Genomic DNA, 11,411 nt, shown 5'->3' with positions numbered 1-11,411 from the left:
TTTTTAAAACATTGTTTAAACTTGTGTCCAAATCAGCAAGACTCATAGTGATGATTTTCTATTAAATCACTTTTGAGGACAACAACCAAAGCAAACGTAATAAAGGCTTAGACACCTCTTTCTTAAGGAAAGCAAGTGATAGCCATTTTCTAGTGGCCGCACTTTTCGCCACTGTATCCTTTGCTGCAAGTTTTATACTGCCCGGAGGGTATAGTGATAGTGACGGCATGGCCATTTTAAGCGACAGGCCAGATTTTAAAGCATTTGTTGTGTCAGATTCCATGGCTGTGGTGCTCTCTCTAGCTGTTGTATTGTGTCATTTTTATACTGCACTGACTAACAACTAGAAGCAGGTCGTAGCATTGCTAAGGTCCACCTGTTGGCTCACCAAGTTAGGTGTAGGAGCAATGGTGGCATCATTCTTGGTTGACTTCTACACTGTACTACCGCATCATTCAGAGATTGCAAGTTTTTTACTTTGATCACCTGTATCTCCCAACCAGTTTTCAGCTTAACTTCTGGTACGCCTAATGAAATCAACATTTTTATTTAATTTTGATTTTTTTAAAAATAGAATATTTTTAGTTTGAGTGAAATATATATAAGTAATTTTTTATAAGTATGAATTAAATAAAAGGTTGTGTAATACTCAAGAAAATTGATAAAAGTCAATAATTTTCTCCTATTTTATTTCTTTTGGTTATCTTTTATGTAATTCAATCATTTCAATCCAATGAATCGGTATTAGAACCACAATATCACATATATATGCCTAATAAAAATTAAGGGCTCCAACAAATCCATTCTTATTAGCAATAATTTTTATAATGAAACTCATAAACCTTATAAAAAAATTAACTACCTAGCTTCTAAGGTTAATTTGTAGTAAAGGAAATGTTAAAGAGTATACAACAACTATCCACAAATGTTTGTTTTAAAAAAAATAAAAATAAAATTATGTTATGTCATCTTTATGTAAATAATTTTTAAAACATTGTTTAAACTTGTGTCCAAATCAGCAAGACTCACATCTCAGGATAGTGATGATTTTCTATTAAATCAGTTCAACCTTTTCCTTGTATGACCACTTCATCTTTAAGCAAACATTGTTTAAAATATATGATTTTCTATTATATGATGTAGCATTTTTGTGTTTTGTCTTTTACAAGTTTTATAAATTGGAAAATTCTGACACCATACAAAAACATAGAAAAGCCACAAATACCACAACTTGCATATTTTTATTTTATTTTAATTATTTATAGTTGATTAGGTTTATGGAGTGCCAAGATGCTAAATATGTTTTCATACCCTACAACCCCGAGTAAGTGACAAATATTATACTTTAATTTGAGGTTTTATGATTGATTTATATTTCTAATTAGATGCTACTTTTGTTTTTAATGCTTTAGCTTTCATTGGGTCTTGGTAGTGATTGAGCCAAGGAAAATGATAGTCCACTATCTTGACCCTATGCATCACAAACCATGTGAGGACTTAAAGGATATCGTAAACATGTAAGTTCTTCCTATTATTTTCCATAGTATTATTTTGTTTTTTTAAAATACATTCATCTCAAACACATATTTTTTATTATTTATATATATGTTAAAACATATAACATTTACCTATTTTAAAAATGTACCCATTGAACCTATTTACATAGGGCTCTTCGAATATCTGCAAAGAAAACATCCAAGAGGGAGCCATCTTGCCAACTAGTGCAGGTGACATCCAAAAAATTTTCTTTACACATTAGCTTATGCATTTGCACCATTTATATATATGAGTACTAATGTTATTTTATAATTGATCGATTAGTGTCCAAGACAAGAAGGAGGATTCGAATGTGGCTACTTTGTTATGAGATTCATAAAAGAGATAATTTTTTATCCTACAATTATTGCTTCAAAGGTATTACAAATTTAATGAATTGTACATAGTTTTAGGCTTCCAAATGTTATGCATTTTAATGTTATTTTCTTACTTGATTTCAGTTTGGTGATAAAAAAACATATTCTCAAGTAGAATTCGATGAAATTAGAGGAGAATGGGCTACTTTTGTGCTACAACTAATCATGAATCATGTTGATGCATCATGATCACCATGCATGGTGAGTCCTTTAGCTACTACATTTTTTCCATAGGTTCTTTGAATAATGTTTCTATTTGAAAAAAAAAAAAGAAAAAAAAAAGTTCTTAGATTTGTTCATTTATGATAACATCGATCCATGTTTATTTTCTTCAATAAAAATCTATAAAACTCATTAAACTATGAAATGCAGGTATACACTTTTGGGATGGTGGAATGGAGAATAAAAAGAAAGAAGAAGGCAACAAGATTTTGGGTTTTTAAATGCAACTCTTATGTCATACGTTGTAGGACATAAATGTTACTTTAATTAGTACTGAGAAATTTAGATTTTTAGATGGGACTCTTATGTCATTTTATAGTTAGCCGGTTTTATGCTTATGAAATGGAGGTATACATGAATCTTGGGATCTTTAACATTTCTAAATCATGTTTTGGTATGTATTCACTATTCTTTTTTTAGTTTTGATGGGTTTGATATGTTGGATATATTATATTTTTGTGTGAACATTTGATATACAAATATTATTAGATGATAAATGTATTATGAGTTATTCCAGAAACATTACAGAAAAATGAGTTAAATATAATATGATTGTTATATTTATGGACAAAATATAAATAGGTTAATCTTACTTATTAATTCATAAGCATTACAAAAATCTATAACTAAAAGCAATCATATCTTCCACAATAATTTACAATGATGTGACACCATTACTCAAAGGTGATGCATTTAATATGACATCATAACTCAAAGATGATGCATTTAATGCGACACCTTATCATCACTAGAAATATATGGTGTCACTTCTGAATGGGTCACCATTTATCTACTTTGGTGTCACTTCCAAATACGTCACCAATTGGTACCCTCTATGGTGTCAGTGGAGAAGGTGGCGCTATGTTGTAGTGACACCCTATGTTTATGGTGACTCGTTATAAATGTCACCATATATCTTTTTTCTTGTAGTGGAAAACCTTAAGTGTGACTCCTTATTTGGAAAAGACAGTCTATGAAAAACCAAAATCGAGTTCGGGGGTTAAGTTACTTATAAGGAAGGTACGACGAAAGTCCAAAGCACCCCTCTAAGGCCGTAAAAATGGGCTTCTACTAAATAAAGTGAGGTAAGTGTGACAATTGATAAGGAAATCAATAAATACCAAATTATAAAATGAATCATGCATGAGAATAAGTAAAATGGAAGTGAGATCATACATTAACATCAAGTAAAGATGTGCTATCAATGAAACGGGGTTAATGCGTAATGATAAGTATAAAACATCTCACACAAAACCAATCAAAATCAAACAATATCAATCATGCAATTCACTTGAATTATTTTCGAAAGAAATGTTATGAACATTGGCCCCCGCCAAAACCCAATTTATTTTGCATGAATTAATCCCACAAATTCCATTTTTTGGAATTATGAAAATTGCCTTCATGCTTATATTGTTAAAAATCAATGAAAACGGAAAATTATTTTAAAATAAAAAAAATTGTGAAAGTACTTACCTGGAAGGAAATGTAGCAAGTTTATTTAAAAACGGGGTTTTCAGTGACCCTAATGAAAGATAAAAAGTGGTATAATAAAAATTGAAAACTGAAGTAAAATTAAAATTATTTGAAAGAAAACTAGAGTTTTGAAAATTGAAATCTTAAAAATTAAGTTTAAAAAAAAATTGAAAATGGAAGTTTTGAAAATTAAATTTGGAATTTGAAAAATTATTTGAAAATGAGAGTTTTGAAAATTGGAATTTTGGAAAAGTATTTGAAAATGGAAGTTTTGAAAATTGGAATTTTGGAAATTTATTTGAAAATGAAAGTTTTGAAAATTAGATTTGAAAATCAGAATTTTGGAAATTTATTTGAAAATGAAAATTTTCACAGTTAAATTAGAAAATTGGAATTTTAGAAAATTATTTGAAAACAAAAGTTTTGAAAATTAAATCTAGAAATTAAAGTTTTGAAATTTGAAATTTTGAAAATTAAATTTAGAAATTAAAGTGTTAAAAATTATTTGAAAATTGAAATCTTGAAAATTAAATTTAAAAATTGGAATTTTGAAAAATTAAACTTTGATATCAAAAGATGAAGAATTTAAAAATATATATATATATGAGATGTGGTAGTTGGGATTGCATGCCAAAGGTGGCCATGCATGAGTGGGGCCTAGGATTCTGGAAATCATCCATTACTGCAACTAGTACATGCACTATGAAGAAGTTACTCTTTGCTCGAGGAGAAACATTGGGATATTTTCATGCATTGCTCCAGCTTCTAATCTCTTGGAACTAACAAAATAAAATAAAAAATAAAAAAATACCCCATCCAGTTGTGAGTAGATGACGTCTAGGTTAGCCTAAAAAAAAAGTCGAAAATGACGTGCATTTCCATGTAAATCTTTAGCAACCCAATTCTTACCATGGTGACACATAAGATAAGTATCCTTCTTAAGATCAAATTTAGTGCTCATTTCTCGTCCCTAGTTCCCAAATTGTTGGAGGGAAAGAACCTGAAAACCTGGCAATGACGCTTGAGTCACTTTCTCAGGTTCTCGAATATCAATCAAATGAACCTCTTCAAAATAAAAAATAAAAAATGGGATCTTGCATTTTTGCATGAAGCTCCTCAGGTTGAATGTCATGAAGTAATGATTCTTCCCATTCAGATATAACTTGCAACAAGTGTCATCCAAATTTTGTTTTACACCTTACAACTTTGTTTGAAAGTGCATTAAATGCAACCTCCTCTAAATCTAGTACCATTTGCCCCTTTCTCACCCATCCAAGCATTCCACCCTCTTCATTGGACAGATAAATTGAGTATTCCACAACCAGATCACTCAAATCCATTCTGCCAGAAATCCTTTATTGAAGCTCCAATAGAAGATTAAGGTCATCCTCCTTGATAAGCAAGTGTTGCACTAATATTTCCCTACCACTTCCAGAGTTGCCCCCAAAACTAAATGAAGCTCTGGGACATGGCTGAGCCACCATGGGAAGGAATCTCTTTAGGCTAAGAGAAAGAGGATAAAGTGAGCCGGCTAGGAATGTTTTGGGAAGAAATGCGTGTAGAGAAGGAAATGAAGAGAATTTGCAAATGATTGAAGGGAATGTGAGGTTGAGAGTAAGAATCAAAGATAGTTTCAGTGCAATGAGAGCTGGAGATGCACCTGGTGGGATATGAGCAGCTCTCAACATTGCTTTCTCTTTTGAAATCTTTTATCCTCTTTCTTTGTGTCAAGAGTGAGGCTTCGGGTAACAAGTCTAGACCAAAGGTGCATGCCAAATGCACAGACACAAACTAATACCAGGAATAGAGAAAGAAATAGCCCAAAATAGAGCATGCCCAAAGCAACAAACAATCCATTAAATAAGGCCTCATTTCATGCTGAAATCAATGAGCTTAAAGTAGAGAAGGAACCAAAATAAATCTTAAACAAAATCTAGATATAACTCCCAAGCATCGAGCACTACAAGGAAAAAGATATATGGTGACATTTATAATGAGTCACTATAAACATAGGGTGTCACTACAGCATAGCGTCACCTTATCCACTGACACCATAGAAGGTACCAATTGGTGACGTATTTGGAAGTGACACCAAAGTAGATAAATAGTGACACATTCACAAGCGACACCATATATTTTTAGTGATGCTTAATTTCATATAGAGTTGTGTGAGATATATAAGGTGTTATATTAAAAGCATCACCTTTGAGTTATGGTGTCACATCATTGTAAATGATTATAGAAGATATGGTTGTTTTTGGTTGATTAGCCTGTAGATTTTTATAATGTTTATTAATAAATAAGATCAACCTGTTTAAATTTTGTCCATAAATTTAATAATCATATTACATTTAACTTATATTTTCATAATGCTTATGGATTAACCTGTAATACATTACATCATCTAGTAATATTTGTATATCAAATGTTCACAAAACGATAGTACATCAAACACATCAAACCCACCAAAACTAAAAAAAGAAAAGTGACTACACATTAAAACATGATTAAGAAATGTTAAGCATCCCAACATTTATGTATACCTGCATTTCATATGCATAAAACCGGCTAACCATAAAATGACACAAGAGTTACATCCAAAAACCCAAAATTCTCAATTCCAAATAAAATAACATTTATGTCCTATAATGTATGGCATAAGAGTCACATAAAAAAAAACCCAAATCTTGTTGCCACTTTCTCTTTTCTTTTTAGTGATCTTCATACTATCCTCCCAAGAGTGTATACCTGCATTTCATAGTTTAATGAGTTTTAGAGTTCTTATTGAAAATAAAAATGTGATGTTATAAAAAGTAAACAAATCTAAGTACTAATGTTTGCTTTTTTTCTTTTTCCCATTATGATATAAAAATAGTTCATAAAGAATAAGTAATGCTATACAATACCAATGGAAAATCCATATAACAACTAAGGGACTCACCATGCATGATCACAATACATCAACATGATTAATGATTAGTTATAAGATAAAAGTAATCCATTATCCTCTAATTTAATCAAATTCTACTTGAGAATATGTTTTTTGTCAACAAATTGAAATCAAATGAGAATAACGTTAATATCACAATAATTGGAAGTATGAAACTATGTACAATTCATTAAATGAGTAAAACCTTTACTGTATATAATTGTAGAATCAACAATTATCTCTTTAATGAATTTCATAACAAAGTAGTCACATTTGAACTCAAATAAAAATAATTCAAGAAAATAAAAAATAAATCAAAACTACAAAATCAATATATAAATCCTAAATGAAACTTTTATATGATGTGTCACTTTTGTGGATTTTAAGCCATATGGTGTCATTTTTTTAAAAGTGACACCATAAATTATTTTTGTGGTAGTGGACCATGTTTTGATCGGTTTGCATCTTTTTTAGTTTTCAAATAAAATTTTGGTCTTGAAAGGAACACGAATCCAAGCTTGTGATCCCAAATAAATAGGATAAATCTAGGCTAAAGTCGTGTGTACCAATTAGGGATTTGGTGAAACCCCTACATAAGAAAATCTTTTCAAAACTCATCTTTGCTACCACTTTTGCTACTTATTGTGTTCATACTTACATATTTTTTTTAGGAATCATATACAAGATGTAGGTGATAATTGATGATTTTGTATACTTTGATCATTTTTGTTATGCTAATTAGATAACAAGCATGCCAGAATTTATTTATTGTATTATTTATTATCTAACCCTTCATGACTTGCAGAAGCACGTTACAAATTATCTATGTTATCCAAGTATGCCCTCTATCACCCACCTTCTAAATTCTGTGAATATGCCTGTCACTGTACTGCACCTATATTTGATAGTGCTTGGGTGTCTTGATATATATGTTTCATTGTTCTATTATTTCTAATAAAGCGCATGTTAGATGATATATTATTTGAACTAACTTTGATGTCTTGTGATAGCGTTTGAGAAGCAGTCCATTTACGCACCCTAAATCTCTTTTATGATCATGATTTGACTTTTCTTGTTTAGCATGTTTTTTTTTTTAAATCACCTTAGTCTACTTGGGTACCCTCAATCAATCAATTAATTGCCTCATTTCCCTCAACTTACTCAGTAGAGACCTTTGTAGGGCTTAGAAGGGTGCTACCTTTTAGAGGTACCTTCCCAATAGGTAACCTGATCCCCGGACCTAGGCTCGGGTTTTTCAAAGACACGTTTTTCCAAAAACTATGGAGTCACTTCTTTAGGGTTTTCTTTCTTATTTTATTTTTCCTTTAAAATAAAAATAAAATAAGTGGCAAATCTGACTTTTCCAAAATTAATTTTTCACCAAATAAAAGCGAGTCTCGCCGATTGAGTGGGGGCGCACGTGAAAAATGCGGGTCCACACTATGGGGCCATTTTAGTCATAGCCTGGATCCAATACTCCCTTTTTCGATCTCCGGTTGAGCATGCTTAGAGATTGATGCAAGTTTGAGTATTGGTTGGACAACCCCTTTGCTATATGGTTTTAGTTTCTTCTTATTGCTTGTTGAGTCTAGCATACTTTCTCCCTAGGGCTTTAGACAATCTTCTTTTCTTGAGTTAACATTTTTTTGGTTTGTTGTCATTCTGTTTGACACTTTAAGATATGCCCATCAATCATGTTCACCATTTTTCACTTATCATGGGCTTGATACCTCATTATTTGATTGATTCACTTGATTATATTCTTAACCCAATACTTATTATTTTTATTACAGAAGGTGAAAGGCATGTTTTCCCCCCCGTTTTGACAAATTTGTCTTGATCACCTTAACATTTTTATTTATGGAGCTTGAGTTGGAAGTAGAGTCAAGGGATACTTATTTGGAGATGGAGTATCAATCCCGTGATAGCGTTGTTTTTCACACTTCATTTTATGGATTATTGATAGAAATTCTTTAGTCACATTTGTAGTCATCTCATAGTGGATACCTTTATGACCTTAGAGTTTCTGTCATATATCCAGTTTTAGATAGTCATCATAAGACCATATATTATGTGTTGTGTTAATTTTTTTATTTATTTTAACTTGAGGCATTTATTCACATGCACATTGTGATCTTGAGGTTTGACCCATCATAGACGATATTGAGCTTTTTAACCTTGGACTAAAGGCTTGACCCAAGGAGTTTAGGATTGTAACTCATCTATCTTATGATTAGAGCAGTACCTACCCACTTCTGAACCCCTTATCCTTGTGTGCCTATCTGTTTTGAGCCTTATGCAGCATTATCCCTTACCTTATTATCACTTGACCTTTCCACCCCTACATATTCTAGTTTTGCACATTTTCATCACTTATCCTTTTTATCCTTCTCTAATTCATCAAGGTAGAGTTTTAAGGGATTGAGCCTAAGATGAGCCTAAGATGGTTATTTGATGAGATTGTTGATTGTTCTACCATTTAGAGCATCATTTTTTAATCGATTATCAAGTATTCATGTTGAGATCTTTACACATGACTTTAGATAGTTGCCATGACTATAGATGTTGATCTTCCATGATGAGGGTTGACTTGTGATGAGCAGTTGTGCTTGATGAGATCATCGTCTATTTTTCTTTGAGATGATCATTTTTTAGATTATTACGGAGCATTTAAAGTAGGGTTTGGCACACTATTCCAAATAGTTGATGTGGTTACATCAAATGGACATCGATCTTCAATATCAATCACTTAAGGGTTTGAGAGCACAATGTTTGAGACCATGGTTATATGATGGGTGACCTTCATTTCGGTTAGCTTACACTCTATTACCTTTATTGACATCTAAACCGTTGCTAGCCCTTTGAGCCTCGCATGAGCATTATAGTCTTTTCTTTCTTATAACCTTGCTCACCTTTTACATTAGGATAAGGGTCTTTTAGTGTATATTTTCTTTATTTGGGAAATTCATGAGCCATGGACTTATTGGCTCACATTCTTCACTATTTTGTTATCGTTCTAACATCATTCTTTATCATACCTCACTATTTATATCCTTTGTTCCATCTTTTGTCTTTGTTATCACATTTCTTTCCATGCCTTGAGTGATGATTTTTCACATTTTAATGCATGGAGGACAGTCATATCCCCTTTCAATTCCCAACTCATGGACATTGGTTTGGATATCCTTAGTTGAGAAGGTCATCTTATCAAAGAGAGTTCATGTAAATCAGTGTTTAAGACTGTATCCATTTCATTATGTATTCTTAGTGAAGCTCATTTGTTGATATTCAGAGCATGTGTAGGTAAAAAGAAAAAAGAAAGAAGAAAAAAGAAAAAAGAAAAAAAGAAAAAAAGAAAAATAGGCACATATATGTATGTATGTATGTATACAATGTCATTCTCCATTGAGTGTATATATTAGTTATTGAGGGCTGCTTTATTGAGTCAATTGCTTGTGAGTGTTTGTATATGAGCTTTCAGAGGTCTTTCTCCCTTTGTGTCTATCTTATTATGTATTATATGTGTGAAAGACGAGTGAACTTTTCCTAGGGACTCTGGATTTTTGTCTCTTTCATCATTACATACATTGATGATTTGATTGTTTTCCATGACTTGATTTGAGTATATCAATGCTCATTCATTTTTTTCTTTGATCTATTTGTTTTTCTCATGGTAACTCATTCGTTTTTCCTACATTGTTCTTTGTTCATGTTGATTTACATTTTGTATTCGATATCTTCCTTTTTTTCTCTTTCATCATTGATATAGTCATCTTGGATTCTTTCTTCTTCATCGATATACTCATATTGGATGTCTTAAAAAATATGGTTCATGAGATTTTCTGTACATATTGCATTTTATACACGAGGGTATGGGATTTTATCATTAGGATTATTGAGCTTAGTTTCTCTTCATTTATTCATCTTATTACCCTAGCCTATGTTACGTCTCAAGTCTTAAGACCACCCCAAGGCCATGACATTATGCATTGTGTTCAAATAACTCTCACATAGGCAATACTTAAGATTGGTCGGAGAACATTTTGATTGTGATGGACTAGGAGTTGTGGTATGAACTTACATTGTGGCATAACCACCTTAGAGAGTTTTTATTGCATGTGTAAGCAGTCTGCTTGATACCCTACACTAGGGCATACCCCTCCCAATCAGCAAAGGATTTTCTTGAGATGATAATTTATACCAAAACATACTCTTCTCAGTGGTGCATGATCTAACGACATTACTTTACACAGGGGTATACTTCTCATAGTTGATGATGGATTTTTGAGTCATAGCCATTCTCTAAAGGTGATCAGGTGTTCCTTTCATGTTGGAGTATGAGACGTGAAAAAAATATTTCATTTGATGTTCTTACACAAAGGCATGCCCCTCTCAGATGGTGATAGATTTTTGTGACAACCATTCTTTCAGAGTTCATCAGTTTTTCATTTTGCATTGGCTGTGTGATTTGATATGTTTATATAGGAGCATAGGCCTCTTATCAGTGTTGACGAAGTTTTGAGATGATTGGATCATGGCGTAGACACTTATGAAATCTATATTGGTTCTTGAACATTTTAGAGATTACCCTATATTTTGGCATAACCCTCTCATTGGTGACTGATCTTAGAGACATCAACTTACATTGGAATAGGACCATGTCAGAAAGCATTATTTTTTTGAGACATACCACTTTGCTTGATTATCTACACTAGGGCATGCTTATTCTTTGGAGGAGATCAGATATTCTCATCATGTTACAATATGAGGAGACTTCAAAGAGTAGAGATGCACTTTGACTCAATGATGCATGATGGATTGTACTTCTCCCATTGGTGCTTGATTTAGAGATGCTTATACTAGGGTATACC

The 11,411-nt window shown here is 32.0% G+C and overlaps 1 long non-coding RNA gene and 1 pseudogene across 1 annotated transcript; one reads left to right on the top strand and one right to left on the bottom strand.

The window, feature by feature from the left end:
• The first annotated feature begins 1,729 nt into the window (after positions 1-1,729).
• LOC132255240 (uncharacterized) lies at positions 1,730-2,408 on the top strand. The gene is made up of 3 exons (XR_009467900.1): positions 1,730-1,914; positions 1,998-2,114; positions 2,286-2,408. It is a non-coding gene; the product is annotated as an uncharacterized LOC132255240 (long non-coding RNA).
• Positions 2,409-4,458: 2,050 nt separating this feature from the next.
• On the bottom strand, positions 4,459-5,299 carry LOC132255236 (rhodanese-like/PpiC domain-containing protein 12, chloroplastic; annotated as a pseudogene).
• Positions 5,300-11,411: the final 6,112 nt, after the last annotated feature.

Source organism: Vitis vinifera, chromosome 15 (assembly GCF_030704535.1).
Source record: "Vitis vinifera cultivar Pinot Noir 40024 chromosome 15, ASM3070453v1".
Lineage (NCBI taxonomy): Eukaryota > Viridiplantae > Streptophyta > Magnoliopsida > Vitales > Vitaceae > Vitis > Vitis vinifera.
Note: the sequence above shows the minus strand (reverse complement) of the source record. Positions and strands in the feature narration are given on the sequence as shown.